The sequence below is a fragment of the Pinus tabuliformis genome, chromosome 8 (genome assembly GCF_031772625.1).
Source record: "Pinus tabuliformis cultivar Carrire ecotype Pingquan chromosome 8, CPIR1, whole genome shotgun sequence".
NCBI lineage: Eukaryota > Viridiplantae > Streptophyta > Pinopsida > Pinales > Pinaceae > Pinus > Pinus tabuliformis.
The window spans coordinates 1,319,255,281-1,319,280,407 of record NC_142294.1 but is presented as its reverse complement, the minus strand read 5'-3'; positions in this window follow the sequence as shown (position 1 = coordinate 1,319,280,407).

The following is a 25,127-nucleotide window of genomic DNA, read 5'->3' as shown; positions in this document are numbered from 1 at the left end:
TGACAAGGCCAAACAATCACAACCAACCCCCACAATCCTAAGCAAGACTCCAACCCCCTCCCCCTGTTCTTCCTTCCCCCTTCCCTTTTTATACCCTCTTTCCTCAACCACCTCTCATTAATGTCATTAACTTCTCATCCATCCTTAGTTCACTTCTCTTCTCCCAAGTAAGCTAGGAGTACATTTGGAATTGTGACATGAATATAAAATTGAGAATTTAATGGGAAAGGATCATGTCTTCTCCCAAGTAAATCTGAAAAGTACATTTGGGAATGTGAAGTGTAATTACATGGAGAGGACCATGTCTTCTCCTTAGTAAATGTGAGGGTAGATTGGGGAATGTGAAATGAATAAATATATATTGATGATAAGATGGAGAGGACTATGTCTTCTCCCAAGTAAATGTGAGGGTACATTGGGGAATGTGAAATGAATAAATATATATTGATGATAAGATGGAGAGGACTATGTCTTCTCCCAAGTAAATGTGAGGGTACATTGGGGAATGTGAAATGTACTTACATATATTTTGAAATAATGGAAGGAGACCATATCCTACATAATATTCAATTTGAGAAGGTAAGTGGGGAATTTGAATAATGGAAATCATAAATTTATATTAGACCAATATTTCTCATTATTTTCAGATAATGTAAATATTAAAAAAATTTGTAGGATAAGATTTAAGTGAGGCATTACATACACCCCTCCTTCAGAAAACTTGGTCCCGAAGTTAGAATGAAAAGATACAAGGAGTTTGAAAGCATAGCAAACCAGAGAGAGTTATAACATTAAAATTTGATAAGTCAGACAATGACATTACTTCCCATCAATAGTCTCCAACTGATCTATATCTTCCTATCCACCCTGGCCTACTTCAGTTCCCGCCCTATCCGTCCTCTGCTGCTCTATTAGTGGCAACGACCATACTAACCACTGATAAAACTGACATGGTGGAACCGTCAAATACCTCGACCGAACTTTCCCCAGCAGGCATCTGGCAATCGTCATCACACGTCTAGGGGGAGCGTTCAGCTGTCCTCCCCATGATTCCAAGTTTCGGAGGATTCACGGTGGGAAACACCTCCACCTCTTCTTCAGAGCACAAACCACACTACAGAGCTGGTTGGACTTGTCATCGAATAATCCAGTCAGGTCATCTTGCCACCTGTCATTTTCATTTTGCTCATGTCATAAGAGTGCATATCGAGTAGATACCAAATGTAATAGAACAATGTACATCGTACCTTTCCTCATTGGTCGTCTCAACCTTCCCCAATGGAATAGTAGATCTTGGTTATCATATGGTTCTTTCCAACGTAGTTTAGTTCTCATCCATGCATATATACAACCACAAAATAGATATAGATACATGATCTTAAACATCATGTTTATTAAGCCCAGTGTCCACGTGTCAATTTTTGTTGTTCATACTGGAAATAAACCTTACATCAGATAAATCATAATTTCACTAGGTCATTGATTAGATAAATCATATCTATATAAGCCTATACGATGCAACAACAACTTGGACAAGTCATGCACTAGATAAATTGTAACCAAGTAAGTCATACATTTGGTCATACATCCAACATGTCCATCATCAATACCAAATCCATCAATTGATTTTCACGTGTCCAACCAAATGTATATAATGTTCATAAATAACATGGAACTGCAAAATAGAACCTTAACATAGGTGGCTATCTATGTTAAAATGGGCATCATAAACGCTCATGTGACATCCTTGTGGAACCCCTTAATAACAATTAGAGTTGAAACATATTTAACTGTCCGTCATGGAAAATAGCATTTGAACCTGGATATGCTATAAGGTGGTACCAAAACCAAAATAATGGCAAGCAACGGATTCGTGCACTATCAATTTCCACTAGAAGGTGCTAGTATAAGTTTCATGCATATAATTTGTTTAATACCTTAGTGAATATAAAAGTCCCACTCTTCCAATTTGTTTGGTTTTTCATCTTCAAAACCAATTAGTTAATCTTGAAAATAAAAGACTCAAAACTTCAGAAATTGTTTCCAGCATTATTTTCATACCTTTTTTTTTGTAATTGAGAGAAATGTCCTTTACATATCAAAGGTTCAATTTTTTTTTTTTTTAATCATTGTTTACTAGTACTAAAACAATTTCATGATATATAATGCAGCTCGCAATATGAGCTATCAAATGAGAAATAATTAGACAAATGGAATAATTGCCTATATTAAAGATGTTTTTATAGTAGAGTTGATTTTGAAATTTTTGTGTTTATATTTATATAATAATAAGCCATGTTTCCAAACAACTAAGAGGTTTCATGGTTATTTTAATGCAAGAACCAAGAAGACATTAGCATAAACTGAACATAAACTGATTTTTGGAATAAGATCAATATGATTCCACAATATTCACCATCCAACAAATCTATGCTTTTTATGCATATTAATGTTTGTGGAGAAGAGAAGATGAATTTAGAAAATCTTCACCATAATATGATGCATGGCCACAACAGATAACTTATACAATATCACTAAGATACCGTAGTACATAAATGCCACTGACAAGAGATGACACTTAATTTCATAAGGTTAAAATTTGATTTGATCAAACTAAGGTCCAAGAATCAATGTTGTTTTGTTCAAACTATAAATGACACCATTGTAACACATACCACATGAAAAATAAATGAAGATTACATATTTATTATTTAAAAAAAAAACAGACTAGTCAATTGGTTAGGCATTTTGATTAGGAGAACCAGAATAGGCATTCAAATCCCACAAACTAAAAAAAAACAGTCAGTTTTCATTATATTTTGGACAATGCCCTCTTTCAATCCTCTCTTTATTTATGTTCATGTGACTAAGGCCTCAAAAACAAAAGAGCTAAGAATTGTACATCAAGCAACAATTTGGGTCCAATTACAAACAAAAACTGCATCATCTTGATGCCCTCGGATACTCTTTCTTGTGTGAGCCTCCTATTCAGGGGCTTTTCTAACTGTATTGAACAATATTAAGACTCTCAATGAGCATTTGAAAATTGTCTCAAAAGGTCTTCAGACATTTTATTAAATCTAACCTATCTTTTCTAGAGGATTTGTAGGTTTTCATGGAAATACATCCTCTGTGTTATCAGTGATTCAGGATATTAGACGTGATCAAGAATATTCAAAATTGTTATCCCTTGAACCATGTGACATTAAAGATCCAGATGAAACTAGATCCTCTCATTGACCCAATCATGATGAAGAACATCTAATGATTTGATTGAAATTTTACAAGATTTCTCTTCCACATATGAAGAAAAATCTGTTTGCGTCAACTTCCAATGTCACTCCTTCAAAGCAACCATGCATGGCTACACATTCAACTCAGGTAAAAGGCATTATTTCTGACTTCTTGTCAACATAGTTATGAGACCTTGGGTATTCCATCAAAGAACCCTAAGAAGAGATACTAAAGAGGTGATCACTATAATTCCACCAGTAAGTTTCACTTGTTTTGTAAGTGGAATTGTTATGAATCTCAGCAGTTTTCCTTCACCACAAAGGTTTGTAGCTTACGACATTTTCCCCTGATATGAGTTTGAGTGACTAGGATAGGACTATGTTTCCAAAATTGATCATAAGGTTCAGGACATATCAATCCAATGAGGTCAAAATTTCAAACATCGCGTTGGAAAATATGTCACCAATATTTGAAACAAACATTGAAGTTCTCCATCTGTAACAAACGCTTGCTTTGGTCCTCATATTACTCCATGACCTGATCACAGGCACTAGTTTCCCAGATCCATCATGAATTGGTATTGTATTATTTTCTATGAGTTTCATCTACTTAACTGTCTGATTCATATTCCTTGACCCCATTAATAGACCATTGATAGGACTTAGGGATATACCCTAGTGTTGGCACAAACCAACCCAAAGTGAGAGGTGCTCAAGAGCTGAAAACAATTTTCTATATCAAGTCCTCAAAATCAATAAATAATCTACAACAACTTTGATGAGATATGCCTATTGAAGATCTTCCATCTCATTTGGCAACTCCATTGAAAAAGGAATCCCTTTCCATTTCAAGTTTAAAGTGCTGCTGCTTGTATGGGTGGAGAGAGCAAGTGGTTGTGTTAAAGACCAAGAAGATCTCACCTAGTGGCTCCATGGTTGAAAGGTTGGGACAGTGTCCATGCAATGATTTCTTTATATTCATCATGGATTCTCAAATGGAATGGTGGACATCGGAGTACAAGGTCAAGTTGCATGAGTTCACATGTGTTGAAGAAAGGGAGATGAGTCATTTGGGAACTTCATGTTAAATTCATTAAGATATATTTGGTAGTTCATCCATCATATAAACCGATGATGGTTTTTGCTATAATGATCTATATCAATGCTCTTGCTCTCCATCCAAAGTTCAACTCTTTCTTTAGGAAAGTGCAACCCAAAGACTTTAAAACAGTGTAAATTCTTATTAAAACCCTAGAAAATTATCATTGTGTGTGCAAAATAAGAGGTTGATCAAGATAATAACGATATAGCATGTGATGAGGAAGTAAAATATTTTGACCAGCAACAATAGTGTTTTACATAAAAATATTATGATATTGTTGGGTCAGAGCACTTGTGATGATGCAGAGCATGCACGAAATCCCATTTGCAAGATGGATATTGTTTTTTTTTTTTTCAATAGATGGCACAATTTTTCAAGGAAGATGATACTTATATAAGAGTTTAAAATGTTGATCCTAGTATTGTTCGAGGGCATTTTACATACTGCAGTTATAAAGACAGAAACAGCTCGCACATTTATCAATTGGTATGTTACCCTCTTCAAGATCCAATCAACAGACATAGTATTAATCGTTCTACTAATTGATGAGGTTTTCAGAAAGGCCGGTACTGAGGGTGTTAAAGCTTACCGTATAGGAGAAAGTATCCCACAAGAATCAATGTGTGCAAATAAAAAAAAAATATTCTTCTTCATGAAGGTTGTTTGGAGATTGTAGATGGCATACTAATAAGACAAATATAACATAGTCTTAAGATTGCAGAGGGGAGTACGTATTTTTGGTAGGTAGATAAAACAAATCCAGTGGTATCAACATTGGATAGAAGATTCAGGAAAAAGTTTCAAGGTAGGATCTCAAATCAATAGCACCCAACATAGAGATTTGTCCAAGAGATCCATTCTAAGCAGTAGGTGGCAGGAAGAATAGCACAACAAAAACATAAATGGGTCAGTTTGAAGCACAATTCCTAGCAATAGTGAAATATTGACAGTAAAATGAAACTTTGAGATTGAATTTATGGAAAAATGGAAAGGTATTAACTCTTGAAAATAGGTCTCAAATTAGCAGATTTCTCAGCAAAAGGGACACCAACTCTTGCAGCAAATCAACCACAAAACCATCTGCAAAAATGAGAGATACAAACTTATGTTCCTGCAGCCCTACTCCAACCCACATATGTTTAGATGGTGCAATAGTGATCTAGGAGTATTTATAAGGAATGCTCATCTTATTTAAAATGGTTTTTGGATATAGTCCAAAAGTGGTCGCTCTTAGATTTTAAAAGATCATAACCAACGGTTTTGGCTCGTAGTTTTTGGATAGGGTTTTAAGTAGTGATGGTTTCTTAAACACCTGGTGTCCGCACCCCTGGTTTAAGCATGTTACCACTTAAATAATGCAGTTTAGATCACACAAGTCAATGGGATATGAATCAATTACTTTCTTTAAGGGAACACAGAGGATGTGAGGAAAGACATTTGTTCACTTGAATGTGACTTTTGGGAAGGAAGGACATAATTATGTTATGTTACTCCAATAAGTACAGGTATAACATACTGGATTCAAAGGTGATCTCAAAATTTCTTTATGGCGAAGCACATTGCATGAATAAGGCTAGAAGGCTTGGAGGTGCAATTACCACTCTTTTGACTTTGAAGTGCACACCCTTACATCTGAATATATGGAAGATAGACAGAGTTTGACTCTCATGAGGGAGGTTTGGTGTGTGTTGATCTGACAACATCAAATGTGATAGTTCACTGGGACTCCAAACAGTTTTTCCTGTTTGACTTTAGCGTTAGTTCACATCTATATTGCTAGAAGATAAGGCCCTGGATTTACATTGTTTTTGAATTCATTCTACTAATGGAAATATTAGGGAGATTACAACTACAATTACACTTTGAGAGATGCAGGGTTAACTGAGGAACTTGGCCATTTTTTGTAGTAAAATGAAAGCTATGCAAGAGAAAGGGTGCTGCAAAATGCCAATTTACCCTGGAATCTAGTTAGGAACAGTTGCTGCACATGAGCTTAATAAAGCTTTAAAGGCTAAAATGTTCATTAGAAAAAGATAGCTTCACATTTTATTGGAATGAATTATCACTTCAAAGAGGGATAAACTGCCTCAGGCTTCAAGTACCCTCTTTTAATCCATGTGAAATTCTCATATGACCTTTTGTTGGCCCTCATCTATAGCTCATCATATTACAATGCTATTCTCTACAAAAAGCATGATTGGGTGAATGTTCAAACTTTCCCGTGTTCCAGGTTCCAAAACAGAGGTCTGTTGGGTACCATGACACCGGTGAATGTGAAATGGTACACATGATGATGAATGCCATCCTTAAGTAATAAACAACCAATTCTGCTGACAATCTTCCTAAAATTTCTAATAGCGGCATTGTTTCTTCTGTTTGATATAATAATGGGTGCCCCTAATGACTGAGTGTGGAGAGCTAATTCATCACAGAGATGATGGTTGAGAAAACAACTCTTGACCTGGAGATAAATTCTCAGGAAATGAACCCTTGCTCCCTGTGATAATAATCTTGAAATCTTTGTGCAACCTGCACTCTCAATCCCCTTGAAAGAAAAAGGGCGACAAGGTCAGTCTGCCAGATGCTCTTTTCAAATAGATGTGCTTTGATGAACCCCCTTGGAAATCTGAGGGTTTCTAATAGGCTCCAAAAAGCTAAAACAACTAATGGGACAAAAAAATTGATATAATGCTTGTTGCTTGAAACTTGCAGGTGAGAAAGTTTGTACAATACTACAATAGCCTCAAATGAGGTCCACTTGAGGAAACAAAAGATGATATGATGCTTATACCAAGAGCTATTTGAAATTTAGACAAAAAGGATTGCACACCCATTGACATCCCAATAGATAAAAAAAAATGATACAAAGAGAAGAAAATTCAGCCCGTAGGTGAAAATAGAAGCTAGATTATCTAATTTTAAAAGAGAATTTGAAATTAAGCATAATATAGGTCACAGATTTGACATGCTGTTAGAGATGCCAACATTTTACAATCAGATTCAAATACTATTTATATGAATTGGAGCCGTATGGAGCATTAAGGTCAATTGTACAAATCCTAGAAGCCAACATTCAAATAACTCATAAACAGAATGTCCTTGGTCCCTTGAGCTTAATGCTTTTTTTTTTTCTTGATACTTTCTACAGCATACCATTTTGGCATTTTCAAGTTGAATGGAATAGGGGCATAGATGGATATCATTCACAAAATCTAAAAGTAACCTCCCCTGAACTTTCTTGAGAATGTTGGCCCTGTGTTCTAAAGTTCTAATAGAGTATGAAGATAATTTAGTTAGGAAATACATTTGGAATGTTGATTAGAGACACCCAAGCCAATTTGCTCTCAGGAATTAAATTAGAGGCACCCCTGAAGCAAAAGAAGTTTTCACTGAAGGATTACAGCATGGTGAAAACCGACTCCAGCTACTAACTTAACTGCTATAAGTGAATGAATATGTAACGTTGTTTTTTCCAACATGCTCTATTTAGTTATTTTGTCAAAAAGAAACCCTTTTGGGAGATTTCAAGAACCACCAGTGAGTTTGATGTATAAGAGATCTCTTAACTTTAAAGTATACAAGGGTTGTTGGATTCTCACAAAAGTACGAATACCAAAAGCCTTGAAATCTTGCCCCATAATCAGACAAGGGGTTCAATTTATATGATAGCTAATAGTTGTTAACTAATGACAGCTTAACCATGTTGCAATCAAAGGAATGAATACAAACATGCATAAGCCCTATAATTGGGTGTGAAAGTGAAGAATGGATGTTATCCCTTTATATAGCATCTCCTAGAATAAAATCTCTATCTGTATCAGTGTATTAAGAAAATGCCAAATCAAAACCGAAACTAGCCAGTTCAGTTAGTTCAACCCTCCATCACAAAAGCGGGCCTTGAACTGGACTATTGGTTGGTTCCGTAGTGAACCACCTGGTTTGGCATGGAACCAATTAAATCACCTTGTTCCTATTCTAAACAAGTCTGGACCCATAGAAAACAACAGTGCAATGCTTAAACTGCTTAATAATGCAAGGGACTACCTTAGAACGTGTAATGCTTAAACTGCTTATGAAACTTCATGTCAGAAAAGAAAGGGCTGAAGAGTTTAATTGAGTGGTGGCTAGGAATGGTGTTACATCTATGAGCACATAGTTATTAACAGTTATAAATTATAGAATGGAAAGAAAGCCTGTGGGTTGTAAGAGTTTTCAATGGAACAAATGAGAATGTTTGAGGTTCATACGTTTTGGTTATTCTAAAGAGTCCTAACATAGGAAACTTCTTAGAAGGTCCACTCCTTTTCAATTGAACACAGTTGTCAGAATAAAAGGATGAAAAAAAAAACATAACAACTAAACACATAATGGTCTACACAGAAATTCTCAGAACCGTGTGTCAAATAAGCCTTTTAGATACAACTCAAGCACGCAGATGCCAAATCAGTCACAGTATGCACCATGTTGAAAAAGAGACCACAACAATTATATGTGAGTTGAGGTAATGATGAATCCACATTATAACTAAGTTTGACATCTTGACCATACATATCTTCTTGTTGATTCAATGAGGATTCAGAAAATATAATGTATGTCATTAAAAAAATGGTAGATACTACACATGCATATGATGATATATCAATTTGGAGTGCAAATCTGGAGTTACTACCATTTTAATTTTCAAACAGAATATTTAAATCAAGTGTCCTGTGTCATCTAACTGAAAATGGACCTACTTAAGCTCACACCTTGCATAGACTGCTCTTCACTAGAAGCCTCGTGTTACTGTTAACTGATTTCCTCTGATCTACGATGCGACCACATATCTTATACAAATAATAAAAGCACCACGATCAAGACTAAAACTAATCAACATTCAAAGTGCATACTTAATCATAGTACCATCACCAATTTATATAACATAATGCCACTGCTGCTCTCTGTAATTGATTTTTCCACAGGAAAATCACATCAAGCCCACAGTTTCAGAAACCTCAATACAGATCCACTTAATCTCGCACTCCCTATAAGCACGCTCACTTCTCCCTCTGACCTATAGAGACCCTATTTTGTGGATAAGACTAGTGCATTCGAGTTCTCCAATTTACTATATCATTGCTATGCCAAAGGTTTGCTTCGGTAATACTACATACGACAAATTCAACCATATTTGAAAAAGGATAATGAGGAAAATGAATAATAATCTTAGAACTCCATGCTGTGTAAATGAAACATTGCATCATCCTTAAAAATTGGATGGAACTGTTTTTTTTTTTCTAGTAACAAAATACATTATTTGTTACTACCAATGGCCATCATAAATTCACCCTCACAAACAACTTCCCCGCCAACATAAGCCTTCCCTTCCATTCTTGCAATGCCAAAACGTCTTTGTAACTTGCGCATAACCAATGTGTCTTCTGCTACAACAGGCTTTCTAAACCTCACCTTGTCTACTCCTGCGAAAAAGAAGTTCTCACGGGAACCACCCACTTCAGGTTGCAGCATCATAAGGCCTCCAACTTGTGCCATTGCCTCAACCATGAGAACTCCAGGCATGATTGGCCTCTCGGGGAAATGGCCAGGGAAAAAAAGTTATCATTTATCGTCACATTCTTGATGGCGACAACTGACACACCAGGTTTGTACTCCACCACTCGATCAACAAGCAGAAATGGGAATCTATGGGGTAAAATATCTCGAATTTGGTTGATGTCAAGCACAGCTGGAAATGTAGGATATCTATTTTCAATAGGAATCTCTTCATCAATTTCCACTGCAGTCACAGAGCCATCGCCCTCTACGGATCGAACGATCTTCAGCTTCAAAACGTTGGAAGAATTTTTGGACCTTTTTATTGAAATTGGCCTCGAAATGGAGAAAGGAGAGCTGTGAATTCCTAAATATGGGGCGACAATTCCACTGTGCTGACGAATAATTGAAGAAGAAACCAGAGAAAAGGGGTTTTGCGTTAGATTAGAGTAGCCATCGCGACAACTGCCCTCACTTCCATTGAGATCTTAAATGTGCCAAAATGAGAAAGCCCCTTGTTCACGAGTGATTATTAGAGATTTTCATGCTTTTGAGTACTTCAATTAATTAGATTTTTTTTTTTTTACTAAAATCTAACATCAACCTAAAAATTACAGAATTGGATTGGTTCATAGGTCTCAGTGTCTGAACCTAGCTCTGATACCATGTGTAAGGGCTTGATTCCTATTATTAGAGCTTCAGTCTATTACACATTAACAGATCTATTTTTTCTTGCTGATTAAAGTAATAAAAGGAGATTGCTGACCTTTTCATATAGCTTTAAACATTTAACATCTTATCATTTTATCATAAGCAACATAAATTAAGGTGAGTATTCCATCAACTTAATAAAATTAATCCATGGCAAAATACCTGTTCCGACGGTTGATGATGATACCTTTGTCTTATAGCTCCTGCTGAACGCTCCTTCTCACCGACCCAACCGGATTTACCTCCCAGCCAACTAGGAAATAAATTCCCAGCCCAGGAAACCTCCACAGGTTCCATAGCCCTCTGTGCCCAAGTCCAACCAGATATAGTGTGTCCTCAAGAAGAATGTGCAAAACTAGATAATGATACTTTCGTCCTCTCAAACCCAAGAAACCTCCACAGGTTTCCAAGGTCTCCCAAAATCATGACAAGGCCAAACAATCACAACCAACCCCCACAATCCTAAGCAAGACTCCAACCCCCTCCCCCTTTTCTTCCTTCCCCCTTCCCTTTTTATACCCTCTTTCCTCAACCACCTCTCATTAATGTCATTAACTTCTCATCCATCCTTAGTTGACTTCTCTTCTCCCAAGTAAGCTAGGAGTACATTTGGAATTGTGACATGAATATAAAATTGAGAATTTAATGGGAAAGGATCATGTCTTCTCCCAAGTAAATCTGAAAAGTACATTTGGGAATGTGAAGTGTAATTACATGGAGAGGACCATGTCTTCTCCTTAGTAAATGTGAGGGTACATTGGGGAATGTGAAATGAATAAATATATATTGATGATAAGATGGAGAGGACTATGTCTTCTCCCAAGTAAATGTGAGGGTACATTGGGGAATGTGAAATGAATAAATATATATTGATGATAAGATGGAGAGGACTATGTCTTATCCCAAGTAAATGTGAGGGTACATTGGGGAATGTGAAATGTACTTACATATATTTTGAAATAATGGAAGGAGACCATATCCTACATAATATTCAATTTGAGAAGGTAAGTGGGGAATTTGAATAATGGAAATCATAAATTTATATTAGACCAATATTTCTCATTATTTTCAGATAATGTAAATATTAAAAAAATTTGTAGGATAAGATTTAAGTGGGGCATTACATCTAATCTGAACTAGGTCTTGACTGAACTGACATGCATTGGTTATTTATGAGAGAATATTCAGTTATCTGAAGTGCAATAGTTACATGCATGCATGCATTAACTAACTGAACTCACAATCAGTTCATCCAATTGTTGGAACTAATCTAACTAGACTTAACTCAATTAACTGAGCTAATTAATTACAACTCAAGGTACAACTCATTCCCATCTCTTTAACTAAAGGATAAATTCCTCAATCAAAGGGATAACTGTTGCATGTCTTCACATTGACTTCATGTTTGATTTTCTCCAACTAATTAACTCAAGATGAATTAATTAATTATTTTTCAAACAGTTGCTAAGATCAAATTCTAATTTTAATTCTCAATTTTAGGTCAGGGACTAACTAAAATTGGAATGTATCCCGAAATGCTATTTTTAGCACTTCTATATTTAGTATTTCTTGTTACTATTTTCAACAGAATGAACTAAAAACGACTAACATAAATCAGTAATTTAGCCGTGGGTTAAAATATGTGACTAGATAATAAGTAATACAACTAAAAATGACTAACATTAATGAATAATTTAGTCTAAGAACAAAATACAACTACCTAACAAGTGTTGCAATAATATTAATCAATTTTTTTATGTTAGTCATCTTAATTGTGTCAAGCAATCTAAACTTACAAGTGATAGGGGATTGAAAGGTTATCCTTTCTTAAACACTTCTTCATCCTCACATGGTGTATAGGTGAGCCAACTTTGCATTATTTATCTCTAATAATTTGTAATTTAAAAAAAATAAAAAAATTATCCTATGTATTTAAAAAAATCTATTCATTGAATCTAATTGGATCTAGTTCCAATTTGAAATTAATTTGAAGAGCATTTTTAATTTTTAAGACTATAATATCGAATAAAAACTACTTTAATTTCATATTAACTGACCTAGATCCATCTTAACCCCTGATCTATCAAGCGCCAAGAGGTATCCAATCTCTCGAGGTACAAACTCGTTTTTCTAGTGCAAAACTCGAGGAAATGTTTGCACCTCAAGAGATTGGATCCCTCTCGGCACTTAATAGTTATAGGGTTAATATGGATCTAGGTTGGTTATATAATACTATATAATATATTTTTATTTGTGTCTTTTTGTTAGTCCTCTCTCTATATCAACCCCCAAACATACACACACTCTCTCTCCCTCTCTTCCCCTTCTCTGTCTATCTCACTCTTCCCCTTCTCTCCCTCTCTATCTATATCCCTCTCTCTATTCCCTCCCACTCTCCTCTCTCCTCTCTCCCTCACTCTCTCTCCAAGGCTCCCTTGTCACCTCCACTCTCTCTCCACCTTTCTCCCTCTACGTTTTTCTTGTTCCCTCCCTCTCCTGCCCCCTCCAATTCCATCTCTCTCTCCTCATCCCTATCTTCCTTACTCTCTATCCCTTATCTCCTACCTCCCTCTATCTCTCCCCCCCAAATCACACTCCCTCTCTCTCTCTCTCTCTCTTCACCCAACTCTATGACTATCTCGCCCCCTCCCTGTCCTTCTCCATCTCTATGTCTCCATCTCTCCCCCTTCCCCTTGTATCCTTATCCCTATCCTCTCCTCTTATTTCTCTTCCCTCCTATCCTCTCTTCCTCACTCTCTCTCCATCTCTCCCTTCTCACTCCTCTCTCTCTCTCTCCACCTCTATCTCTCTCTGTATTTATTCTTTCCTCCATCTCTCTCCCACTCCAACTCCATCTCTTTCTCTCCCTCTCTCCCTCTCTCCCACTTCACTCTCTCTCCCCCCATCACTCTCTCTTTCTCTCTCTCTCTGCCCTCTAACTTTTTCACTATCTCCCTCCCTCTCTCCGCCCCCTCCCCAACTCTCTCTTAAATTTGATCACATTGTATTGTGTTTAAAAAATTATCTAAATTAAAAAAACTTAATTGGTTGTAAAATATCAAACCTATATTTTGGATCAATCATATCGAAGAAAATAAAATAATGAAAAACTTTAAAAAAATAATGCACTATATTTAATCTATTATAATTAGTCAATTTGCTTGCTCTCATCCCTCGATCCTTAGCTAAGATGGATCTATGTTGGTTCTTTATATATATATATATATATATATATATATATATATATATATATAAATTAAAAAAAACTTAATTGGTTGCAAAATATCAAACCTATATTTTGGGTTCAATCATATCGAAGAAAATAAAATAAAGAAAAACTTTTAAAAAATCACGCACTATATTTAATCTATTATAATTAGTCAATTTGCTTGCTCTCATCCCTTGATCTTTAGCTAAGATGGATCTATTCTAGTTCTTTATATATATATTAGCTTAATTTTATTAAATAGTCCTAAAGATAGAGGGTTTAGATATATCTCCAAATTAAATTAAAATAAAATATGTTTACTATGAAATAAGTTATGGTTTTTTGGCATGTGGTATTGTTAAGCCATGGTATTGGCCCATGGTATTGTGACAAAGCCGATATACAAGTTAATATCCATGGTAAAGTGAGCGTGAATATCCGTGGTTAACAATATTGTCATATTGTTATAAAATATTTTGATGGTGACATAATTTATGTTTTTTTGGGCATGTGGTATTGATAATCCATGGTATTAACCAATGGCCTGTAACAAAAACTATTTTTTACAAGATAATAATATCTACCATAATGTGGGGGTGAATATCCACGGTTAAGAATCTTGTCATATTGTTATAAATATTTTGGCTGTGAAATAAGTTATGGTTTTTGGACTTGTAGTATTGATAAGCCATGGTATTAGCCCATGGTATTGTAACAAAGTCTTTAGCAAAATCAAAATATAACAAATTGAATTTTATTATCTTTATTAATTTAACTTTTTATTATTAATTAGACCATATTTAAATGTTTACACTCATACCAATATTATTTTTAACTTCTTATTCTTTTTAATTTAGCCTCTTACGCAAAAATAACAAACTCTTATTAAAAATAAATCATTTAACCCAATTGCAATTTGTATATTTTATTTTATATCAAAAATATTTCTTTTATATTTTCCATTATAAATATTTCTTTTCTTTTTCATTTCAAGTTTAGCGTTAGGTTCAAATAAAATATTCACAGATTACAACATCACATTGTAATATTCACAGATTACAACATCACATTGTAGCACTGCATTTTCCTCTGCCTTGTTAACATCTGCATGAAGGAAGACTTTCTTTGCCTTGTTAATATCTACTTGGAAATGCCAGAAGAAGGAAGACCATCAAGGTGATCTATGGATTTCATGGGATTCGCACCCCAGATGGATTTTGCATGGGAAACACCTTTGGAGAGTATCAACGATGCCAGAAGAAGGAAGACTTTCTCTGCTTTGTTAATAGCTCCGTGGAAATTCCAGAAGAAAGAATACCATGAACGTGATTTATGGATTTCATGGGATTCGAACTCCAGATGGATTTTGCATGGGAAACACCTTAGGAGAGTACGGTTAGATGGAGGAAGGGCAAGGTCATTCGGTGTGGAGATTTTGGCCATTTGTACATGGGTATGAATTTCGACTCTGAAGAGTTCTTCCTTGATGGATTTTGCATGGGAAACACCTTAGGAGAGTATCAACAATTAGATGGAGGAAGGGCAAGGTCATTAGGTGTGGAGATTTTGGCCATTTGTACATGGGCATGAATTTCAACTTAGTTCTTCCTTTTTACTAAACATTATTTTTTGTTCTTATGGTAAACAATTTCAAGGGTTTATATGATCAAAGCATACAATTATATGATCAAAGCATAAATTTCATCTAGGGTTGAGCGTTTAATGATCATGATAGTGCAGATGTTCATTGCGGACAACTATATGATCAAAGCATAAATTTCAACTAGAGTTGAGGGTTTAATGATCATGATAATGTAGATCTTCATTGCGGACACTATATGATCAAAGCATAAATTTCATCTAGAATTGAGGGTTTAATGATCATGATAATGCAGATCTTCATTGCAGACAACAATATGCAGATCTTGATTGCGGCCAACAATTCATTAAAAGACAAGACAATGCACATCATGATTTCGACCAACAATTCATCAAAAGACAATGCACAAGTAAGAATTTTGCATGTCCTTATTGTACAAAGGGTTTAATGATTATGATAATGCAGATCTTGATTGCGGCCTCCCTAACTTTTCTAGGGTCAGAATGCATGAAATTTTATTCTTTCTTTTCACCTTTTTTAGTGGTTGATTGTGTTAAACATTTAACTTGTAATGTTTAACATCTAACATTTTTAATCTAATGTCAGCCCTATTTAGAAATCAATCTATTTATTATTGTGTATAAACACAATATATATTTTAAAATATAAAGAGGTTTAGGAACACTAAAAAATAGATATGGTAAATAATTAAAAATATAAATAAACTCAAGTTATGTAAATCAATAAAACCTCTTTTTATGCTTACTCCAAAGCTATGGTAAATAAATAAAAATATAAATAAACTAGAAGTATGGTAAATAAATAAAACCTCTTTTTATATTTAGTCCATAAACCTCTATATTTAAAGAAGACTAAAAAAAGAGGTTTTATTTAGGTGAAGTCTATGGGCCAGATACCAATTTAATACCACGGGCTAAATATGATGGGCCAAATACCATATTTATAAAAGAGGTATGGTAAATTACTAAAAATATAAATAAGTTAGAGGTATGGTAAATAAATAAAACATTTTTTTTATATTTACTCCGTAATTCACTTTATATTTACGAACACTCAAAAATGAGGTTTTAGTTAGGTGAAGCTTATGGACCAAATACCATCAACCAAAATATTATTAATACCATGCAAAAAAGCATTATTAATCCTAATATTAATATTAATAAAAGTAAATATGACACATGGTATTGACCCATGGTATTGAGAACCAATGGTATTCAAGTGGGATGTAGCCTATTTAAAGGGAGGAATTAAACTAGCATAGATCCATCTTTAATGTGGATCTACTAAGTGTCAAACTAGAATAGAGTGAAAAAAGATTTGATCCCTCTCGGCCCTTGGTAGATCCAGGGTAAAGATGGATTTGTGTAATGGAATCAACCATGCCCAAATTCAAAGGGCTCGAGTGATGCAAGAAAAAAAATTCTGGTAAGATGCAAATACTAGACCTTCCTCAAACTTTGTTACATGAAATTAGAATTTCTTGTGATCATGAACATAAAATATTTTCTGTTTCATCCTTAAATATGATCTCAATGCATATTGTTTTAAACCATGTTACTACATATTAATTAGAATATACTTAGATCCATTAAACCTTACAACTCTCCAAAGCTTAGGTTAATTTCACCTAAAAAGAAGGAACCTGAATGACTTTTGCAATTTAGACTCAATGCTTACAGATAATGATTAAAAATGGAAGAACCCAAATAGTATGATAACTTTTACCTTCCCATCAATTTCCAAGACCTTTTCTATTATTCTAAACCTAAACAGGGAGAGTAGAAGATGAAAATCAGTGTGGATGAGGTAGACCCTAGCCTCCTTGATACTTTTCAAAAGCTGGGCATGCCCTTGAATAGAAGTAGAGATTGACCAACGTTGTTGTAGATGTTTTTTTGACATTGTTTTCATTGCTACCATGCATAGGTAGACTCTAGGCAGTTGAGGTTATCTTTTTTCCGTTATAAGAGGTAATTCGAGAGTATCTTGATCTAGTTAGGAAGTAGCTTGGCAGGTTTGTTCCTCCTGCTGATAACTATTACGCTAAGTTGCATTTTTTTTTTAAGTGATAGTTCCTTTCATTAAATCCCCAAGCACACTTTGTCACCCATTGAAATATCCACTTATTTCAGGATGAATGAGACAGAGACTAGGTAGTTTGAGAGGACTCTTATTATTGTAGATTAGAGGAGGTCTATGAGTTGAGAGGAGTTCTCTAACATATGGATGCACTGCACCAATTTATGACACCAATCATATCCATGCCACAATAGTGGATCTCTATTGCACCAAGGGAGCAACGATAAAGTATTACACTGTAAATAATTGGTATGTTGGGGATGAGGAATACAGATGTGGGATTTATAATTTTATTATGAAAAAAGTTTGTGAGATGGAGACAAATCAAAGACTTTGTGGATCTAAGTAGAGACTGGTTTGAAAATCACCTAGAAATACTCAAGCATTGTTTGGAAAGGTGATGATGTAATTGGAGAGTTCTATTCTGTTTCCTTGAAAAATAGCTTTCAATAGGGGGGACAAATATGGTCCATATAGGGAAGAATTGCAAGTGTAGGATTGTTTCTAAAATCATATTTATATGCAAGTCAAGGAACTACTATAGAGGATTAATGCAGGTGAAACCAAATTCTCATAATGCAAGGGATTTTTCAGTGTGATTCGATTCTCATCGGTGACCAAGCAGCTGCAAATACTTATCGTTACATTTAGGTACAATTTGAGTTGCATTCTAAAGTCTCTAATTTCATTTATTGATACAATTTGAGTTGCATACTAAAGTCTCTAATTTAGTCTCTAATTTCATTTATTGATAGTCCTTCTTATGTCCTTGTCTCTCTTAATTTCATTATGGTAGGATTAGAATGGGTTAAAAAATCAAGCATATCATTGAGTAAAATAGATACCCACATGTCACTACATGTCATTGTGCATACTCTTTGTTTTTGATACAATTACAAGTGAGCGATATGATGTTTGCATAACTAAAAATCTTAGCAGGCATGATGAATCCAGTCTTAGCATGGATATCAAAACCAAGAATCATAAAATATCAATAAATTTTTGACACGGAGTAAAAAACACAGTAAAATATTCTATGTTAACACTGTCTATTTAGTGCAAGATACTACTAATATTTTATAATTTTCAAAGATGGTGGATGTCATGAAGATTCCCTCAAGCAAAGCTATTAACTTGAACATAAGATATTCAATGCAACTATCTACTTTAAATAGGCTAAATTTAGGTAATTAATACAAGTTTGAAAATCACTAGAAACACCACCCTTGTTTATTTTAAATAGACTAAATTTAGGTAATTAAAACAAGTTTGAAAATCGCTAGAAACACCACCCCCATGTCATTTTATTTCCAATTGTACAAGATAATATTGAATAAAATTATGAGCACTTCCATTTAAATTGACCATACATAAATTAACAAACAAGTTTGATGCTTTTGAAAGATATATCCATCATTAAATATAATATATGACAAGGATGACTCATAATTTTAAAGGCTATATCCATCACCAACTATAAGATAAGAGTTAATGAGATGAGAAAACATTTGTCTTGATATAACATGTAAACACCATATTACTTATAACTCATGCATATTTTATCTTATTGTGCATATGTTAATTGTATAACTTCAATCTGGGTAATTTTTTACATTTAAATTGTCAAATATGTAGAAGTTACATTACAATAGCTTAAATTCACACACAAATAAAATATCATAAATATGGCAGGGGATTGAGTAAGCATTTTCACACTCGTTTAAAATTTCTCCTTGGTTGGTGAAGAACCATTTCAATGCTATTTTTGGTGGAATATTAAGTTATTAACGGAAGATTAAAAAATGTTAGTCTCTTAAATGACTGAAAAAAGAATATTTGGAATGTTATATAGAAGTTACATTTCATGTAGCTATATCTACCCCCACCTAACTATAATATTCCAACTCCATTTTTTTATATAGTAGTTACATTTACATGTTTTAGACATAAGTTACATTTTACATAGCTATATCTATAGTGACATAACTACAATATTCCAACTCCATTTTTTTCACACTTTTCATCATTTTAAATATTTGTCTATTTTAGTGTGATTACGCAATTAAATAGTTGATATTGTTTAAGGCATCTCCTATTTGCAACATTTTGAATTCTTAAGTGGGATCTTGGGTAGGTTTTTGTTACTACCATATATCATGTTTTAAGTAGATGGTGTTTTATAATTCACCCAAGAGACTTTAGGAGCAACCTTGAATGGCATGCTTGTTTCCATTATACATCTAATATTTACAGCATTTTCCATGTGAAGAACCCAATAGCCCATGTTGAACATGAAGCAAGTACCTCAAAAAGTGGGGAATATCAGTTATTCTATTTCCAGAGGGGGATAGATCCAGAGAATGCAACGACAACTATCATAAATGGATTTTGTCGGGTTGTATTTAATGAAATCCCACTAGAATTTGCTACTAAAGTAAACCAATTGATGAATTTGACGCTTGAAGGTAGTGTTGAATAGGTGTTGCAAGGTATATCTATAACACTATATATCTACATGATCCTAATTCCATGAGATGGTGTCTCAATAACACTATTATCCATTGATGGGTACTAGATGTAGATAGCTTTCTCATGTCCTACAGGTAAATCTTATCATTATATTTCTACGAAATCTCTGAATGTGTTCAAAGTTTGTCTCAGATAAGGAAATACGTATGTACTCTTGAATTTATATATGTTGTAATAAGATCAAGAATAAAGTTTTCATTGCAAATAATTGGGATCTACCATGTAAGTTTATTTTACTACATGAAATTCTTGATTTTTTATATCCCAATTAGGTAGGGTTGAATTTACTTTTGTTGTAATGAGATTAAGAATAAAGTTGTCATTTTAATCACTGAAATTACCATGTAAGATTTATTCACTACATGAAATTGTTTATTTGTTAGAGCCCAACTTATTAGGATTATGAAGAGTCCTCTTTCATGACAACATTTATGAATTCTCTATTCTTGCTCAAAGAATTACATATTACATAAAGGTGGAAAATAAATGTGATGCAATTGAATGGTTTCTGTGTTAAAATGTGTGGAGGGAGTATAAAATCATTTTCAGTTGCATTCAAATATTTTGGAGCACCCACTAAAGTGATTCATTTTCCTCCTAATTAATTCCATTTCTACTATCCAAATGCTTCTAGAAGTCCTTCTCCAAAATGATCTCTTAACTATCTTGGAGGGAAATTGATTACTTGATTGGAAGCCATGAATTACAATTTTATAGAGTTCCTGAAGCCACCATGGTGTTCTATAGGATTCATCATATTCCTTTCACTTCCTTTAGTGTAGGCAAAACAAAGAGAACAACATCATCAATGAATCGTTGATGTGTAATTGATAGTTTTTCTCCAAGCAGTCTTAACCCAAAAAGGTGATAGAATATCACCTTACCACAAACCTCTTGAAGATTTGAAGATATAAGACCCATATCCATTAACAAAAATAGAGAAAAAAAGAGGTGTTATAAAAGAACTTACCCATGAGATCCACTGTGCTCAAAACCCATAAGCAGTTTAAACTTGTAACAAATAATCCCAACTAATTCTATCATAGACCTTAGACAAATCCATTTTAATCACCATACCTAGTCATTTGGATGCTCTAAGGGAGTGAATGATTTCCTATGTAGTAATTATACCATCTAAGAATTGTCGTCCCTCTACAAAGCCAATTTGTTCCAAAGAAATTAACTATGGAAGTAATGGCTTCAGAAATTTCACGATTATCGTAGGGATTATTTGTAGATCACATTACACATGGAAATAAGCCGAAAGCCATTAGGCTCCTCTTGCTTTCCATATTTCAGTATAAGTGTTAAAAACATTGCATTAAGACCTTCCCACAACCACTGTGTCTGGCACAAATCCTCCACTAATTCATGAATCTCCATACCTAAAAACCCCAAACATTCTTTAAAAAAGTCTGAGGTGAAACCATCCAGACCTGGATATTTATTACGCGACATTTCCATAACAACCATCTCCACTTCCTTACTAATAAGCCGAGCGATATAGTGAAGGATTGAATTAATAGTTGATTATCGATTATGAGAATTCTCTGACAAAATATCATGACAATATCGAACCAATTCATTTTCAATTTCTGCATGCAAAAACCTTTTGTCCCCATCATCACCAATAATGGAAAAAATCCAGTTATTATGATGATGTTGTAACATTAAGTTGTGGAAACATTTAGAATTCCTTTCACCCTCCTTTAGCCACTGAACTATAGATTTTTGTTTCCAAAGGATTTCTTCCTGGTGCCATCTTTGTTCCAATTTATGGAGGGTAAGACCTTCGTTTATGATTAGTTCAAGAGATCAACCTTCTACAATCATTTGTTGTTCAACCCTTCGCATATGATCTTCTAATAAAGCTCGTTCTTAAAAAATGTTGCCAAAATCATGTTTACTCCACAATTTGATATGGGTTTTCAAAGCCTTGAGCCTTAATTGGAATGTGTGAATTTTGTTCTTAACTCTTACAACAATTTTCAACCACCATTTTTTTAGTAGATCCACAAAACCAGACACTCACAACCAAAGGCTCTCAAATTGAAAAGGTTGATTCCATGGAGCTTCCTTCAAATCTAGTTCTAGCCTAATTAGTCAGTGATTAGACCCAAGACATGGTAATATTGTTGCTTCGAAAAAAATATCCTTATGTAACACTTCTTCAGAGAGGAAAAATCGATCCAACCAACTTGTAATTTGGTGTCATCCTCGTTTTCTATTTTCCAAGTATAAAGACCTTTTACAGTTGGAATATCTACCAATTGCAGTTTCTCAATGAATCTGTCAAAAGAGGCCAATTTTGGGTCTAATTTTTGAATTCCTCCTTTTTTCTCCTTCATATATCTTATTAGATTGAAATCCCCACCAATAATCCACAATGAATCTATAACATACCTCTTAGTCACCAATTTCTTTCCAAAAAATAAAGCTTATGCCCTGCCATCAAAGGACCATACATTGCTTTTAAAGAGACGAGCTCTTTGGTTATGATATAACGAAACCTACTAGTTAAGATTTGTGGACAGGCCATCCAATCCGAAAAAACTACTTGTAAAGAATTCAATAAAACTGCCAAACCACCAACAGTACCCCACATGTCGAGAGCCATTTTTTGACACCCTTTCCAACATTTTTCACAAATTGGTGGCAGTGTCTCCCGTAGGAGTTTAGTTTCCTGCAAGATTACAATTGTTGGTTTCTCCATCCTGATCCCATCCCTGAGGCATCATTGCTTCCCTTTTCTATTTAACCCCCCTCATGTTCCATGATAAAATATTCATGATAAATACTTTTGTGATGGGGAAAAAACCTCTAGGATAGCATTAACTTGGCTGGAGTTCACTAACTCCTCCCATGTATTATGTAGTGTCTACCTTTTTATTTTTAACCTTTCTTTTTGGTATATTTTGACAATTCCTTCATCAAAATATATTTCCCTTTCTCCTTCAAGCTTGAATAGAATGAACCCCTTGACCTTCTCTAGAGGATTTCCTTCCAATTAATAAAAATTACAACATACTACACCTTATTCTCCTTCGACATTTCTACTAAGTCCTACTCTGCCCAATCATTCAAAAAACCAAAAAAAACTTGTTCTTCTCCTAAAAGTTCTTCCAAATTTTTCTTTACCAACAAAATGACTTCCTCAATTCTAGGTAAATCAAAGTAATCAAAATCTTCATCATTAATAACCTCTTTTGGTAATTACCACTTTTGGGGTTGCTTTTCTTGCGAGGATTCCAAAGTGTGATCAGAAATAGGAGTGTCATCCTAGATGTTAGAGTCCTCCTCCATTGTCTCCAAGGTCGAAAAGGTATTCTTATCCCCCAAGTTCAAGGCATGTGTATTTTGACCACATTGGGTGCAGCATCTTGTAATAACCCTCATAAACCCATTATTTCCTACTGATCCACTAAGAGTTTGATCCTTCCTTTACAACAAGAAGTCCCAGAACAAATGACCATGCTCATGGCAATGTCGACACCAAAAAGGTACATGCTTGTAATCTAGTGTTTGGGTCCAAATCTCACCCTGGTAATCCAACTCTATAGATTCTGACAAAGGTTGTGAAATATTCATATACACACATAAACGAGCATAAGACATGTTCTTACCCATCCTAGCCACCTCTGAAATATTTACAGAATGCCCCCAAGCATGCCCAATACCTTCCAGAATTTCAGGAATCTAGAAATCCATAAGAAGAGAATAAAGTCTTACCCATACTGGCGCCGCCAAAAATTCCTCTTTATTTGGATTAAAGCAAGCTTCCTAGTGTCTGATATATAGACCTGCATTATTATAGAAATAAGGCCCTCCCTCAAAAATCTTAGCTTTATCCTCCAAGTTCGTAGAAATGATTGTAAAGAAACCCTTGGGCCACAATTGTAAGTCTACTTTACCCTTAGGTTTCCATGTTTGTTGGATCCACCTCTCCAATTCTCTCTCAGAAGGCCAACTTCCAACAAATTTACATATGAAAGCATGTTCATGCATACATTTATGGTGATCCTCCAAGCACGTAGGAGGTATTACAAATCTAGGGTTTTGAGGAGCCTTCGAAATGCATTGTCCTCATAAGCCCGCTTGTCATTTATCGCCAAGAAGAGGAGACTATTGAAACCCAAAACTTCTCCGAGTGGGTTACTTCCGTTCAGAGGGTTACTTTTATCCCTTGTTTGAATTGATTTTCCTACCACTATATTTGGGAAAGAGGGGTAGCCCTCCTACGTTGACACTCATCCCTAACTCCTTCACAAACCACAAAAGTGAATCAACCTTCAAATAATGAGTTGAAAAATAAGAACCATATCAAACCCTAAGACGAAAGAATGTTAATATTAATAGTGCCAAAGAAATAATGTTGATGAGTAAGAAAACATTTTGGTTGTATTTGATGAGACCCATCAAATTTTATCTTTCGAGTGAAAGATTGAATAAATAAATATAATCGTTTTGAAATTAATTTATTAGTAATAAAAGAAATATTATTTTATGGATATTTTTATTTTATTAATTTTAAGAATTTTCTTTACAATTTGTTTTTCTATTTTGCTTTTTATTTTTAAAATTATAATATTATTTTATAAGGTAAAATGAATTAAGTGGAATTACGTTACTAAGGACAGGAATTGGAATTACGAGAGTTGTGCAAAAGATACAAAATGAGATAAGTTATGGAATTTAGTGTAGAAGTTAGTTTAAATCACTATTGTAAAACAAGTTGTATTTGATATAGAAAGTGTATTTAAATTGTTTATTATGTTGGTAAAATCATGTTCAAAGGGGTTGGATTCAATGGTGGAAAGCAAAGAGTTTTTCACCATTGGGTAAGATTCAATTTCAATGAGGGCTTAATCTAGGGCCATGGGGGCACCTTGAGGTATCAATTGAATATGTGGTTGCACCTAAAGAGACCATATCAAATATTTTTGTGATTGATGCACACATAAGTGGATCAACATTCACCCCATGTCCTCATTTCTTAATAAAATCCATTGAGGACAACTCAATTAGTAATTGTTGTGATATGAAGTATTATGTAAACTATAAAATGCAAGGTTCAATTTCCCCCAGTTAACCTATGTTTCGAGAATACAATTT